General features: G+C 51.6%; 1 protein-coding gene across 1 annotated transcript in view; it reads left to right on the top strand.

Moving 5' to 3' along the window:
* LOC147034672 (uncharacterized) overlaps positions 1-15,000 on the top strand; it is a 90,424-nt gene that overhangs the window by 43,878 nt on the left and 31,546 nt on the right. The gene's annotated exons all lie outside the window — the stretch shown is intronic.

The following is a 15,000-nucleotide window of genomic DNA, read 5'->3' as shown; positions in this document are numbered from 1 at the left end:
GCCACGACCCCCCCCCCGCACCCCCACGAAGGAGTGGGGGGGGAGAAAGCGACGGAAACGCGACCGCAGAACGCGGGTCGCCACGCGCCATGCGGAGCGCTCGACAACGGTGGAGGCAAGACGCCCAAGCGGGGGGTGGGGCGGGACGGCCCCGACTGGCACCCCGCACACACCCCCCGGAAGGCAGGAGCGAACGGCGCGGCCGAACGCACCGCCCACGCCGGCGGTAGAACCCGACGCCACGCCACGTGGCGCCGGTAGACCGGGCGACGGGCCGGGAGCCCCGCGACCCCGGGAAACGGAGGCTCGCCCGACCGCGAGCGCGTTCCCGTACACCGCTTCACGCCTCGGCTCGACCGACCCAGCCCTCAGATCTTTGGTCTTTGGTCTTCGTCGTGGGGTGCCACCAAAACTGATCGATCTGATGTCTGAACTCTACTCTCGTACTGAGAGTGCTGTGAAATGTGGTGGTGCTGGTGCTAGTGCTGGTGCTGGTGCTGGTGGTACCATCTCTGACTTATTTTTTCCTCAAGTTGTTACTGGACTTCGTCAGGGGTGTGTACTGGCCTGCCCCCCCCCACCCCCCAGGACACTTTTCAGCACCTGTATGGACTGGATTCTCGGGAGGATGTTGGAGAGATCAAGCTGCGACTGCATCTGTGGTGCATCTCTCTTTGGGAATGTCAACATCTCGGACCTTGATTTCGCAGAAGATGCAGCATTCATGTCATCTTCCTGGCGGAGACTTTAGATATCCTTTTGGGGGCCCTCTCTTCGTTTTGGGGTGTCAAATTATTGGGTAGTTGGAGCCGCTGGGATTACGGGTTTCTTGGGTCAAAACTTGGGTCTTGGGTCAATGACGACATCTTGGATGCTACTGTGCTGTGCTGTCCTGTCTGTGTCTGTTTTTTGGTGAGGATGTTGAGATTGTGGAGAGATTCACTTACCTTGGCAGTGATATTCATATTCATGTCTCTGCTGCCTGTGAATCAGAGGTCAATAGACGTCTGGATCGGGCCTGGGGAGTCATGCATTCACTGGATCATCGGGTGTGGCGCTGCCACGCTGCCAGTACCTGTGTGCTGCGGGAGGATGAAACTCCGAGTCTTCGGGTCCTTGGTGTTGCCTCGAGTCTTGCTCTCTGTGAGATGCGACACTTGGACTCTGACCACGGATCTGAGATGCACACTTAATTATTTTGGTACCAGGTCTCTTCGCAGAATCCTTCGTTGGCTCTCGCTGGGTCGGATTATTTTTTTGTGTCCAACGAGCAGTTGCTGAGAGACACTCGCTCACATGAGATTTGTTACCTGCATCAGTTGTCCGTGAGCGTCACTTGTGGCTCTATGGACATGCGACTCGTTTTCCTGACGCTAATCCTGCTCACCAGATTCTCTCAGCGAGGGAGTGGCCCCACATTTAGCATTCATACATCATTTCAAAAGTCCCACATTGACAGAGGTAGTTCTGAGGTGACACAAAACCAGGCAATGGAATGCAACAAAACAGTTTCGAGTCAATTCTCGCATGCTTATCGAGAAACCTACGATGAGCCTTGGCTGGCAGGATTTCCTGGAGCTTCACGCACTCCATTCTGCATGAATTTGAATCCCAATGTAACTCTAAATTGTCATCCCGGTGATTCACAGGTAGGGTGAGTCGCATCAACGTGGATGGATGTTAAACTGGCCGTCCCATCTGCAGGCATTACACTTGGTGGACGTTAAATATCGCACGGCGTCCTTTCCAAAGGATAGGTGAGCTATCGCCGGCACCCTGAATAAATTCCAAATTTCTGCCCCAACCTGTAGAGGGCGTTGCATGAGTGGCACAGCAGTGCCCTCAGCCAATGATTCTACCCATGTGCTGCACAAGAAAAAAGAATAAGAAGAGGAAGAGGAAGTAGATGACAAGGACTATGTATGAAAGAGAAGAGCAGCAGCAGCAATAATTACCCCTGATATCAAGGTTGTCAAACCCAACAAGCTAACCAGCTTAGTCTCTCTAGTTTCAACAGAAAGCTTCATCATCATATGGCACTGGGATGGATTATTGAAGTCAACTTTTTAAGAGCAATTGTTTTTGCTGATTTATTATTAGTTCTCGAAGCTATGCAATCCCAAATAGTCTGGATGCAGATACAGTATCAGATATGATCGAATACCTGTGCTGCAGCATCTTCTTAACGTTGCCAATCACATAGGCACGATATTTCACTTGGCATGGAACCCTGGGGAAGGGTGCAATTTGTGATGAGGCAGCAAGTCAGCACACCACTTGGACCACAAAATCCAAATTGGGTCAATCATAAGTTCATTGCTTGATTAACTGGACAGTTCATGGAACACCTTATCCCACGGAGAGAGGAGAGAGAGAGAGAGAGAGAGAGAGAGAGAGAGAGAGAGAGAGAGAGAGAGAGAGAGAGAGAGAGAGAGAGAGAGAGAGAGAGAGAGAGAGAGAGAGAGAGAGAGAGAGAGAGAGAGACAGAGACAGAGACAGAGACAGAGACAGAGACAGAGACAGAGACAGAGACAGAGACAGAGACAGAGACTTTTGGCCTCTTGGCCTCTTGATTGTTTGGGATCATGATGTGACAAGAGAAGTTATACCAGTACAAGCAAATGCCTGAGCATTGCCCAACAAAGAAACAAGGTAAATTAAAACTTCAATGTAAGTACACCATCAACAAGTTTACATAAGGATGTGTTCACACACCACTGTTGTGAGAACAGTGTACAATCACTGGAATGAATTTCAAGGTGTACACGTGCTGTGACCAAGGTTTTAAAGAGATAAACAACATCGGAAATAGAATCACAAACATCTTGAATTTTGCGTTTCCTTGACATGTATATAGCAAGCTTCGCTTCAGAGGACAAATAATTTGCTAACAGGCACTCGTATTTACACTGGTGGAAGATGCTAAAACCGTAAACAAAACCACAACAAGTAAAAGTTAGGCCGAGTCCCCGGATAGCACGTGATAAGACTGTAAAAAGGGGTGCCAACCTTGAGCAATCAATAAAAATGTGAAAAATAGTTTCTGTGGCACCGCAGAAGGGACACAATTCTGTGTTATCGGGACATATACGATGAGATAAAACATTGGATGGTAAAATGTAATGTGCCAGTCGCCACTGCAAATCTCCGGAGCACTTGGCAGTGGGTGCCTTGTACATAACATGCCAGTTGATCGAAGTAGAATGAGTGGTCTGAAGCATTCTCCCCCAATGTGCTTGTGGTTCCGCAGGTCTATCGGGAACAAGGGTTTTAACACACAAAGCGTAAACAGAAGATTTTTCCATCAATTTAAAGGAGGTGAAACCTTGAAAATGAAGCAAAAGCTCTGGAAAGGGATGTAGGGATAAAGAAAGGTTAGCTTCCACCTGTGGAATCCATTTCAGATTGGTTTGCTTGAAAAAGCGCAGAATCACAGAAAAGATTCTCCCAATAATTCGAATGGACCTCACTCCAGTGGCCACAGCGACGTCAGCAGCTGGCTTCCACTTGTAAGGAGAAGGAGTTCTGAGATCTTTTACCTTCGTACATCCAGCATCAATAAACTTCTGAACAAGAATATAATTGCTGCAGACCCCTTCAAAAATGGGGTTTAAAAAGATAGGCTCATTTAAGAACATTTCCAGGGAACATTGTTATTTCGGCAAACAGTGACTGCCTGCCATGCCTTCAGCATGCTTCTATAAAACAGGGGGACTGATGCTATATCAACTTTCTTGGTGTCAATAAGGAACAGTTGCTGATCGTAGCCGAGTTTCCCAGCCTGCCAAAGCAGGCAGTGAGCCAAGGCCTTCCACGAAACGTCCGTGTACAGCAGTCTGCGAAGCGAAAGGAGGCGAAAAGCCATCACCTTGCTGGTAATAGCAATCAGCCCCTGTCCTCCTTCAGCAACAGGCAGGTTTAACACACCAGGTTGGAGCCAATGCTTTCCTCCCCAAAAGAAGTCAATAAGAATTGATTGTAATTTTTTAAGAAACAAATCTGGGGGCTGCAGTGCTATAAAAACGTGCCAAAACATTGATGCTGCAAGGTTGTTGATAACAAGGGTTCGGCCCCGATAGGAGAGTTCACAAAGTAAGCCCTTCCACTTTCGTAAACGTCTCTCAGTTTTAATTATTAGAGATTCCCAGTTTTTTAAAATGAAGTTCTCAGTTCCAAGAAAGACGCCTGGGTAAAGAATTCCATCCCTTTCCCATTTAAGTTTCTCGAGAAGAGTCGGAGGAATGGCGCCATTTTGTGGATCAAGATGGAGAGCTCTGCTTTTTCCCCAGTTCACTTTTGTGGAACTTGCCAAACCAAATTCATGAATGCAACGGACCAAGGCTGAGACGTCCTCATTCGAGCGAACGATTGCACAAAGATCATTTGCGTAAGCAATCACTTTAAACGGGTTCGCCATTGGTTGAGGAAGGAAACCAAGAAGATGTGCACGCAACCGAACGAGCAAAGGCTCAATCGCAAGAGAGTACAGGAGGCCAGAAAGAGGGCACCCTTGACGAATGCCTCTATTAACCGGGAAAGGGGGACATAAAATGTTGTTAACCTTTAAGAGACTAAAAGTGTTGTGATACAGTAACTGCACATGAGAGATAAAATTTTCCCCAAAACCAAACCCCTGTAAAACAGAGAAAAGATAAAAATGATCAATGGTATCAAAGGCCTTTTCTTGATCTAAGAACACCAACCCGACATTCCTTTGCTCAAGAGAACAGATGTCAATTATATCACGCACAATGAAGATACTGTCATGAATTGTCCTCTTCGGGACACAGTAAGACTGATCTGGGTGTACGATCTCCTCGATTATGGCTTTAAGGCGGTTGGCAAGGGCCTTGGAAAATATTTTGTAGTCTGCACAGAGTAATGAGATGGGACGCCAGTTGTGTGGTTGCTGAAGGTCTCCTTTTTTGGGGATAAGGGCGAGGACAGCCCTCCGGCAGCTTAACGGCAGTGAGCCTGATCGTCGACCGTCGATTATAACCTCAAGTAGTTCTGGTCCGAGGAGGTCCCAAAAGGTTTTATAAAATTCCGCAGGAATTCCATCCAGGCCGGAGGCCTTACCCGAGGGTAGGGTTTGAAGAGCAGCTTGGAGTTCCTCCAAAGTTACTTCCTTGTCCATTTGTAGAACTGCAGATTTCGACAAGGTAGGTAAGGAAGAAGTCAGCACTGTTACCATTTTGTTGTCGATTTTCAGAGCATGATAAAGTTCAGTAAAGTAGTGTCTGAGTGAGGCTCTGACATCTTTTTGATTGTGTGTTATTCTTCCTTCCTTTGTCCTTACTGAAGTTATCTGCTGACTTCTCTTTGTTTGAGCTTCCAGTCCAAAAAAGAACTTAGAGGAGGTGTCCAGGTAACACAAATTCTCCAGTCGGAGACGAATCAGCGCTCCTCTGGCTTGCTTTGCACAAAGTCCAGCAAGAAGAGCTTTTTTCTTCGCCAGCAAGAGGTTGGTTCTTTCATGATTTGAAGCCAAGAGGTTGGTCTGCAAATATAATATTTCTTTGGCAAGCAAGGATTGAAGGGCAGAGTCATATTTGGTGTGGTAGGCTCCATATTGTTGGCAAAAGGATCTTATTTGCACTTTGACGTTGTCTCACCATTTTCCAAGGTAGGGGAAGGAAGTTTTACGTTGGAGCAAGGCTCTCCAGAACACACCAATGGCATCGCCAAACAGTTGGTCATCCAAAAGGCTTGCGTTGAAGGTCCAGTAGGCAGCATCACGATTCCGAACTGGTTGGTGAATACGAAGTGCGACCATGTGATGGTCTGAGAAGCTGCTCGGAATAATGTTCATATTGCTCACAACATTTAAAAAGGTACTGTTGATGTAGAAACGGTCCAATCTTGCAAGTGATACGTGGCCTTTTGAACACCGACTCCACGTGTATTGGCGGAGAGAAAGATTGCGGATTCTCCACACATCAACCAGGGAAAACTTGGACAAGGCTCTCAACAAAGGCGCTGCGCTTGCTGGGTGCGGCTCCTCTCCATTACGATCAATGGCGGGGTCCATCGTGCAGTTAAAATCTCCACCCAAGCAGACAAGTCCATCAAAATCAATGTGTACAAGAGACGTTTCTAAGTGTGTGTAAAAGGCGAGTCTCTCTGTGCTATCGCTAGGTGCGTAGACATTCAGTACGGTGTGTTTAAAGCCATTGTGTGTGAAGGTGAGTGAAATCAAATACCCTTTGATAATCTCATTAAAAACAACACTGGGACTACAAAAGGAAGGTTGTATACAAACAGCCACCCCAGCCCTTGGGTGTTCCAGACTACTAAAAAAACATTTTCCCCTCATTATCCTTTGCCATTCACTTGCACAAGAGGAGCTACATCTAGTTTCTTGCAAAAGCAAAACATCAATGTGATTGGTCTCAACAAACTGTTTAACTTCTGCTTCACGGATGGAGGAGCGTCCCCCATTAATATTTAAACTCGCTATAGAGAAGGCCATAGGCTAACATAGAGTTTGGGTGTGTCAAAAACTTAGTCTCTCAGTGTCTGCAGCTCATTCTTTGCTTTGAGGATGCATTTCCGGAGTCGATACACTTGTGATTCCGTCACACCAAGCTGTCCGGCTTTGAGGAGCAAAAGCTTCGCAGAGATTATAAAGCCGGACAAGTCAGGGAAAAAGTTTTTAATTTTAACATGTTTCTTGCGAAAGGTGTCATGAAGAAACTTTATGATATCAGCAGGTGGAACACTGGTAACACTCTCCGAATCTTGGGAAACTGGATCATTCCATGCTTCAGCACTGCCACAAGAAGCAAGTGATGAGTCCCCGTCCGAATCATAATCCGAGTACTGATTGGTGTCCATTACATTATCGTTATGCTCCAAAGATGGAGCTGATGGTTTAATAAGGGAAGCCTCACATTCCGCTTCCAAAGGGGGAGAAGGAGTCGGAGGAAGAGTGGAGGGAGGAGGAGTGGAGGGAGGAGGAGTGGGGGGAGGAGGAGTGGGGGAGGAGGAGTGGGGGAGGAGGAGTGGGGAGGAGGAGTGGGAGGAAGAGGAGTGGGAGGAAGAGGAAGGGTGGGAAGACGAAGAAGATTAGAAGTGGGAGGGGGAGGAGGAGGAGGAGTGGGAGGGTGAAGAGGACGGGGAGGAGGAAGAATACTAATGGAAGGAACGTTATATTCCGCTTGAGATGAACCTGGTGTTTCACTAGTTGAAGCTTTACACCCTGATTCACCCAGGTTTGGAATTATTGGTGACTTAGAAACGGTACACATTTCACTGTTGGTCTTTCCAGGGAGGGGGGTTACAGTGGATTCAGTGTTAATATCCAAGGTGCCTGTGACTATGGGAGTGGTCACGTGTGCTCCCTGCTGCACAAAACCAATCTCCTCCTCATGTTCACCAACCCCACCGACAAAACAGTCATCATCCTCTGGAGCAATTACATCAAATCGATTTTTCGTTTCAAAAAGAGCATCTATTGTTGCTTCCAAACACGAGTCATTATTCTCGGCAGCCGACGCCATCTTTTTTGCACAGCTCGCCGTCACATCTTGACTATTGTTATCATTTAGATGCTTTAATTTATGTTTCCTTTTTGAAGGAACAACGGTGAAGCTTTCGTCATCTGCCAGGGGGGATTTACCTCCACTTTCGACGGCCCAGGCAGATTGTTCGAGTTTGAAGCGTCACCAACGTGCCCAACTCTAGATATACCACTATTGGTCTCGATGGGTTCGACCACACTAGATATTCCACTTAATATATTCTTGGGGCAATCGCTTTTTAAATGTCCCGATTCACCACAGATAAAACAAGTTGAGGTCTCCGTTGCAATATAAATCTGGTAATTGCGGTTTTTATTTTTTAAAGTCATAACTGCATTGAGCGATTGAGCGTTGTTTTTTAGAATGATATAGCAATGACGTCGGAACGACATGATGTGGCGAACCGAAGCGTCAGAGCGCAGACGAAGTGGAATCATGGAGATTCGTGATACAACTGTGCCAAAAACGCTTAATGCAGCGACAATCTCCTCGCTCGAGAAGAAGGGCGGGATGTTGGACAGTGTTAATTTTACCGCCATCGTATCGAGATAACTAACGTTAACGAAGACGTCCGGCGGTACGGATAGACCGGTTTCGACCGCCTGAGCCACGTGTCGCTCCTCCGACAAGAAAACCACGACACGTTGGCTCATTTTCGAAGCAGCGAGAACATTCTCGATTCCTACGAGCTCTCCCAGAGCCATCACCACGTTCTCAACACTAACTCCATCAGGTGGAGTAATTGTCACTCCATTTTTCCGAGTGAGTGACTCGTACACACTATTGTGCAAACGTCCGTTTGCCATAGCTTAAAGCAAAAGAAGAGAAGTTTAAGTTTAACAAAGGAAAACCGTCACAAGCAACCAGCAAGTGGGGTCAAATGAAGTATAAGGGAAAGGAAGAGTATAAGGAAGAAGCTAAACCACCGATAAACGGCAGGCCTATGAAAACAAGGCAGATGAAAAAGTAGGCCCAGAAACCCGAAGGTTTCAAGGAAAACCCACAAAGCACCTACCGTGCGCGCTCTCCCTCTCTCTCTCGTCTCAGCAGGAAGGGAAACAGGGGAAAAAACTCCACAAACACGTACGGGGACACAGAGGGAAGTGAAATAGGGATAGGAACAACACCAATACAGCACAGTACTCACAGCTGCACACACAGAGCCGCCATGACGCCACATCCATGCACGACTCACCAACGACCAGCAGGGGGTGAGAGTGAGAGAGTGAGAGAGTGAGAGAGTGAGAGAGTGAGAGAGTGAGAGAGTGAGAGAGTGAGAGAGTGAGAGAGTGAGAGAGTGAGAGAGAGAGAGAGAGAGAGAGAGAGAGAGAGAGAGAGAGAGAGAGAGAGAGAGAGAGAGAGAGAGACAGAGAGAGAGACAGAGAGACAGAGAGAGAGACAGAGAGACAGAGAGACAGAGAGAGAGAGAGAGAGACAGAGAGAGAGAGAGAGAGAGAGAGAGAGAGAGAGAGAGAGAGAGAGAGAGAGAGAGAGAGAGAGAGAGAGAGAGGGAAAGCGGGAGAGGGAGAGAAGGGGAGGGAGAGAGTTTGAAAAGGGGAGAGAGAGAGGGAGAGAAGGGGAGAGAGAGGGAGAGAGAGAGGAAGAGAAAGAGGAAGAGAAAGGGAGAGAGAGAGAGAGAGGGGAATATGAGGGAGAGAAGGGGGAAAGAGAGAGAGAGGGGAAGAGAATGGAAGAGGGAGAGAGAGAAGGGAGAGAGGGGAGGGAAAGAAGGGGAGAGGGAGAGAGGGAAGGGAGAGAAGGGGATGGAGAGAAGGGGAGAGGGAAAGAGAGGGGGAGAGAGGGGGAAGGAGAGAAGGGGATGGAGAGAGGGAGAGAGGGAAGAGAGGAAAAGTGGGAGAGAGGGAGAGGGAAAGTGGGGGAAGGGGAGAGAGAGGGAGAGAGGAAGGGAGAAGGGGAGAGAGAGGGAGAGAGGGGAGGGGAGAGAGAGAGAGGGAGAGGGGAGGGGAGAGAGGGAAAGCGGGAGAGAGGGAGGGAGGGAGAAGGGGAGAGAGAGAGAGGGGAAGAGAATGGTAGAGGGAGAGAGGGGAGGGAGAGAAGGGGATGGAGAGAAGGGGGAGAGGGAAAGAGAGGTGGAGAGAGGGGAAGGAGAGAAGGGGATGGAGAGAGGGAGAGAGGGAAGAGAGGGAAAGTGGGAGAGAGGGAGAGAGGGAGAGTGGGAGAGAGGGAGAGTGGGAGAGAGGGAGGGAGGGGAGAGAGAGAGGGATAGAGGGAAAGCGGGGGAAGGGGAGAGAGGGAGAGAGGGAGGGGAAGGGGAGAGAGGGAGAGAGGGAGGGAGAAGGGGAGAGAGAGGGAGAGGGGAGGGGAGAGAGGGAAAGTGGGAGAGAGGGAGGGAGGGAGAAGGGGAGAGAGAGAGAGGGAAAGCGGGAGAGAGGGAGGGGGAGAGAGGGAGGAAGAGAGGGAGGGAGGGGAGAGAGGGAGGGAGGGGAGAGAGGGAGGGAGGGGGAGAGAGAGAGGGAGGGGAGAGAGGGAGGGAGGTGGAGAGAGAGAGAGGAGGAGAGAGGGAAAGCGGGAGAGAGGGAGAGCGGGAGAGAAGGGGAGAAGGAGAAGGAGAAGGAGATAAGGGGAGAGGGAGAGAGGGAGATAAGGAGAGAGAGAGAAGGGGAGAGAGAGAGGAGGGGAGAGAGAGAGGAGGGGAGAGAGAGAGAGAGAGAGAGAGAGAGAGAGAGAGAGAGAGAGAGAGAGAGAGAGAGAGAGAGAGAGAGAGAGAGAGAGAGAGAGAGAGAGAGAGAGAGAGAGAGAGAGAGAGAGAGAGAGAGAGGAAGAGAAGGTGAGAGAGAGAGGAAGAGAAGGTGAGAGAGAGGAAGAAAAGGTGAGAGAGAGAGGAAGAGAAGGGGAGAGAGAGAGGAAGAGAAGGGGAGAGAGAGAGGAAGAGAAGGGGAGAGAGAGAGAGGAAGAGAAGGGGAGAGAGAGGAAGAGAGAAGGGAGAGAGAGGAAGAGAGAAGGGAGAGAGAGAGGGAGAGAGAGGGATATAGAGGAAGAGAGAGAGAGAGAGGAGGAGAGAGAGAGGAGAGAGAAGAGAGAGAGGGAGAGAAGGGGAGGGAGAGAGTTTGAGAAGGGGAGAGAGAGAGGGAGAAGGGAGAGGGGAGAGAAGGAAAGCGGGAGAGAGGGAGAGAGGGAGAGAAGGGGAGAGGGAGAGGGAGAGGGAGAAAAGGAGAGAGACTACAGAGGGAGCGAAGGGGAGGGAGAGAGTTTGAAAAGGGGAGAGATAGAGAGTGGAAGAGAAGGGGAGGGAGAGAGTTTGAAAAGGGGAGAGAGAGAGAAAGAGAAGGGGAGAGAGAGGAAGAGAGAAGGGAGAGAGGGGAGGAAGAGAAGGGGAGAGGGAGAGAGGGGAGGGAGAGAGGAGGGAGAGAGAGGGGAGGGAGAGAAGGGGAGGGAGAGAGAGAGAGAGAGGAAGAGAATGGGAGAGGGAGAGAGAGAAGGGAGAGAAGGGGAGAGGGAGAGAGGGAGAGGGAGAGAGGGAGAGAGGGAGAGAGGGAGAGAGGGAGAGAGGGAGAGAGGGAGAGAGGGAGAGAGGGAGAGAGGGAGAGAGGGAGAGAGGGAGAGAGGGAGAGAGAGAGAGCGAGAGAGAGAGAGAGAGAGAGAGAGAGAGAGAGAGAGAGAGAGAGAGAGAGAGAGAATGGGAGAGGGAGGGGAGGGAGAGAAGGGGATGGAGAGAAGGGGAGAGGGAAAGAGAGGGGGAGAGAGGGGAGGGAGAGAAGAGGATGGAGAGAGGGAGAGAGGGAGAGAGAGAGAGAGAGAGGGAGAGGGGAGAGGGAAAGTGGGAGAAGGGGAGAGAGGGAGAGAGGGAGGGAGAAGGGGAGAGAGAGGGAGAGGAGTGGGAAGAGAGGGAAAGCGGGAGAGAGGGAGGGAGGGAGAAGGGGTGAGAGAGAGGGAGAGGGGAGAGAGGGAAAGCGGGAGAGAGGGAGGGAAGGGGGAGAGAGAGGGAGAGGGAGGGAGAGGGAGAGGGGAGGGAGAGGGAGAGGGAGAGAGAGAGAGAGAGAGAGAGAGAGAGAGAGAGAGAGAGAGAGAGAGAGAGAGGGAGAGGGGAGAGAGGGAAAGCGGGAGAGGGAGAGAAGGAGGGAGAGAGAATTTGAAAAGGGAGAGAGAGAGAGGGAGAGAAGGGAGAGAGAGAGAGAGAGGGAGAGAGAGAGAAGGGGAGAGAGAGGGAGAGAGAGAGGAAGAGAAAGAGGAAGAGAAAGGGAGAGAGAGAGAGAGAGAGAGGAAGATGAGGGAGAGAAGGGGGAAAGAGAGAGAGGGAAGAGAGAATGGAAGAGGGAGAGAGAGAAGGGAGAGAGGGGAGGGAAAGAAGGGGAGAGGGAGAGAGGGAAGGGAGAGAAGGGGATGGAGAGAAGGGGAGAGGGAAAGAGAGGGGGAGAGAGGGGGAAGGAGAGAAGGGGATGGAGAGAGGGAGAGAGGGAAGAGAGGAAAAGTGGGAGAGAGGGAGAGGGAAAGTGGGGGAAGGGGAGAGAGGGAGAGAGGAAGGGAGAAGGGGAGAGAGGGGGAGAGGGGGAGGGGAGAGAGGGAAAGCGGGAGAGAGGGAGGGAGGGAGAAGGGGAGAGAGAGAGAGAGAGGGGAAGAGAATGGTAGAGGGAGAGAGGGGAGGGAGAGAAGGGGATGGAGAGAAGGGGGAGAGGGAAAGAGAGGTGGAGAGAGGGGAAGGAGAGAAGGGGATGGAGAGAGGGAGAGAGGGAAGAGAGGGAAAGTGGGAGAGAGGGAGAGAGGGAGAGTGGGAGAGAGGGAGAGTGGGAGAGAGGGAGGGAGGGGAGAGAGAGAGGGATAGAGGGAAAGCGGGGGAAGGGGAGAGAGGGAGAGAGGGAGGGGAAGGGGAGAGAGGGAGAGAGGGAGGGAGAAGGGGAGAGAGAGGGAGAGGGAGGGGAGAGAGGGAAAGTGGGAGAGAGGGAGGGAGGGAGAAGGGGAGAGAGAGAGAGGGAAAGCGGGAGAGAGGGAGGGGAGAGAGGGAGGAAGAGAGGGAGGGAGGGGGAGAGAGGGAGGGAGGGGAGAGAGGGAGGGAGGGGGAGAGAGAGAGGGAGGGGAGAGAGGGAGGGAGGTGGAGAGAGAGAGAGGAGGAGAGAGGGAAAGCGGGAGAGAGGGAGAGCGGGAAAGAAGGGGAGAAGGAGAAGGAGAAGGAGATAAGGGGAGAGGGAGAGAGGGAGATAAGGAGAGAGAGAGAAGGGGAGAGAGAGAGGAGGGGAGAGAGAGAGGAGGGGAGAGAGAGAGGAAGAGAAGGGGAGAGAGAGAGAGGAAGAGAAGGGAGAGAGAGAGAGGAAGAGAAGGTGAGAGAGAGAGAGAGAGAGAGAGAGAGAGAGAGAGAGAGAGAGAGAGAGAGAGAGAGAGAGAGAGAGAGAGAGAGAGAGAGAGAGAGAGAGAGAGAGAGAGAGAGAGAGAGAGAGAAGGTGAGAGAGAGAGGAAGAAAAGGTGAGAGAGGGAGGAAGAGAAGGAGAGAGAGAGGAAGAGAAGGAGAGAGAGAGGAAGAGAAGGGGAGAGAGAGAGGAAGAGAAGGGGAGAGAGAGAGGAAGAGAAGGGGAGAGAGAGAGGAAGAGAAGGGAGAGAGAGAGAGAGAGGAAGAGAAGGGAGAGAGAGGAAGAGAGAAGGGAGAGAGGGGAGAAGGAGAGGGAGAGAGAGAGAGAGAGAGAGGGATATAGAGGAAGAGAGAGAGAGAGGAGAGAGAGAGGAGAGAGAAGAGAGAGAGGGAGAGAAGGGGAGGGAGAGAGTTTGAGAAGGGGAGAGAGAGAGGGAGAAGGGAGAGGGGAGAGAAGGAAAGCGGGAGAGAGGGAGAGAGGGAGAGAAGGGGAGAGGGAGAGGGAGAGGGAGAAAAGGAGAGAGACTACAGAGGGAGAGAAGGGGAGGGAGAGAGTTTGAAAAGGGGAGAGATAGAGAGAGGAAGAGAAGGGGAGGGAGAGAGTTTGAAAAGGGGAGAGAGAGAGAGAAAGAGAAGGGGAGAGAGAGGAAGAGAGAAGGGGAGAGAGAGGGAGAGGGAGAGAGAGGGAGAGAGGGGAGGGAGAGAGGAGGGAGAGAGAGGGGAGGGAGAGAAGGGGAGGGAGAGAGAGAGAGAGAGGAAGAGAGAGAGAGAGAGAGAGAGAAGGGAGAGAGAGAGAGAGAGAGAGAGAGAGAGAGAGAGAGGGAGAGAGGGAGAGAGGGAGAGAGGGAGAGAGGGAGAGAGGGAGAGAGGGAGAGAGGGAGAGAGGGAGAGAGAGAGAGAGAGAGAGAGAGAGAGAGAGAGAGAGAGAGAGAGAGAGAGAGAGAGAGAGAGAGAGAGAGAATGGGAGAGGGAGGGGAGGGAGAGAAGGGGATGGAGAGAAGGGGAGAGGGAAAGAGAGGGGGAGAGAGGGGAGGGAGAGAAGAGGATGGAGAGAGGGAGAGAGGGAGAGAGAGAGAGAGAGGGAGAGGGGAGAGGGAAAGTGGGAGAAGGGGAGAGAGGGAGAGAGGGAGGGAGAAGGGGAGAGAGAGGGAGAGGAGTGGGAAGAGAGGGAAAGCGGGAGAGAGGGAGGGAGGGAGAAGGGAGAGAGAGAGGGAGAGAGAGGGAGAGAGAGGGAAAGCGGGAGAGAGGGAGGGAAGGGGGGAGAGAGAGAGGGAGAGGGAGAGGGAGAGGGAGAGGGAGGGAGAGGGAGAGGGAGAGGGAGAGGGAGAGAGAGAGAGAGAGAGAGAGAGAGAGAGAGAGAGAGAGAGAGAGAGAGAGAGAGAGAGAGAGAGAGAGAGAGAGAGAGAGAGAGAGAGAGAGAGAGAGGAAGAGCATGGGAGAGGCAGAGGGAGATAAGGGAGAGGGAGAGAGGAGAGAGAGGGAGAGAGAGAGTTTGAAAAGGGGAGAGAGAGAGAGAGAGAGGGGAGAGAGAAAGGGAGAGAAGGGGAGAGAGAGGAAGAGAAGGGAGAGAGAGAGAGAAGGGAGAGAGAGAGAGAGAGAGAGGAGAGAGGGAGAGAGGGAGAGAAGGGAGAGAGGGAGAGAGGGAGAGAGGGAGAGAGGGAGAGAGAGAGAGAGAGAGAGAGAGAGAGAGAGAGAGAGAGAGAGAGAGAGAGAGAGAGAGAGAGAGAGAGAGAGAGAGAGAGAGAGAGAGAGAGAGAAAGAGAATGGGAGAGGGAGAGAGAGAAGGGAGAGAGGGAGAGAAGGGGAGAGGGAGAGAAGGGAGGGAGAGAGAGGGAGAGAAGGGAGAGAGAGAGAGAGAGAGGAGAGAGAGGGAAAGCGGGGAGAGGGAGGGAGGGAGAAGGGGGAGAGAGAGGGAGAGGGGAGGGGAGAGAGGGAAAGCGGGAGAGAGGGAGGGAGGGAGAAGGGGAGAGAGAGAGAGAGAGGGGAAGAGAATGGTAGAGGGAGAGAGGGGAGGGAGAGAAGGGGATGGAGAGAAGGGGGAGAGGGAAAGAGAGGGGGAGAGAGGGGAAGGAGAGAAGGGGATGGAGAGAGGGAGAGAGGGAAGAGAGGGAAAGTGGGAGAGAGGGAGAGTGGGAGAGAGGGAGGGTGGGAGAGAGGGAGGGAGGGGAGAGAGAGAGA

Source organism: Eptatretus burgeri, chromosome 1, assembly GCF_056783735.1.
Source record: "Eptatretus burgeri isolate ZD-2024b chromosome 1, Ebu_testis_v1, whole genome shotgun sequence".
NCBI classification, from domain to species: Eukaryota; Metazoa; Chordata; class Myxini; order Myxiniformes; family Myxinidae; genus Eptatretus; species Eptatretus burgeri.
This window is presented reverse-complemented; position numbering and strand designations above follow the sequence as displayed.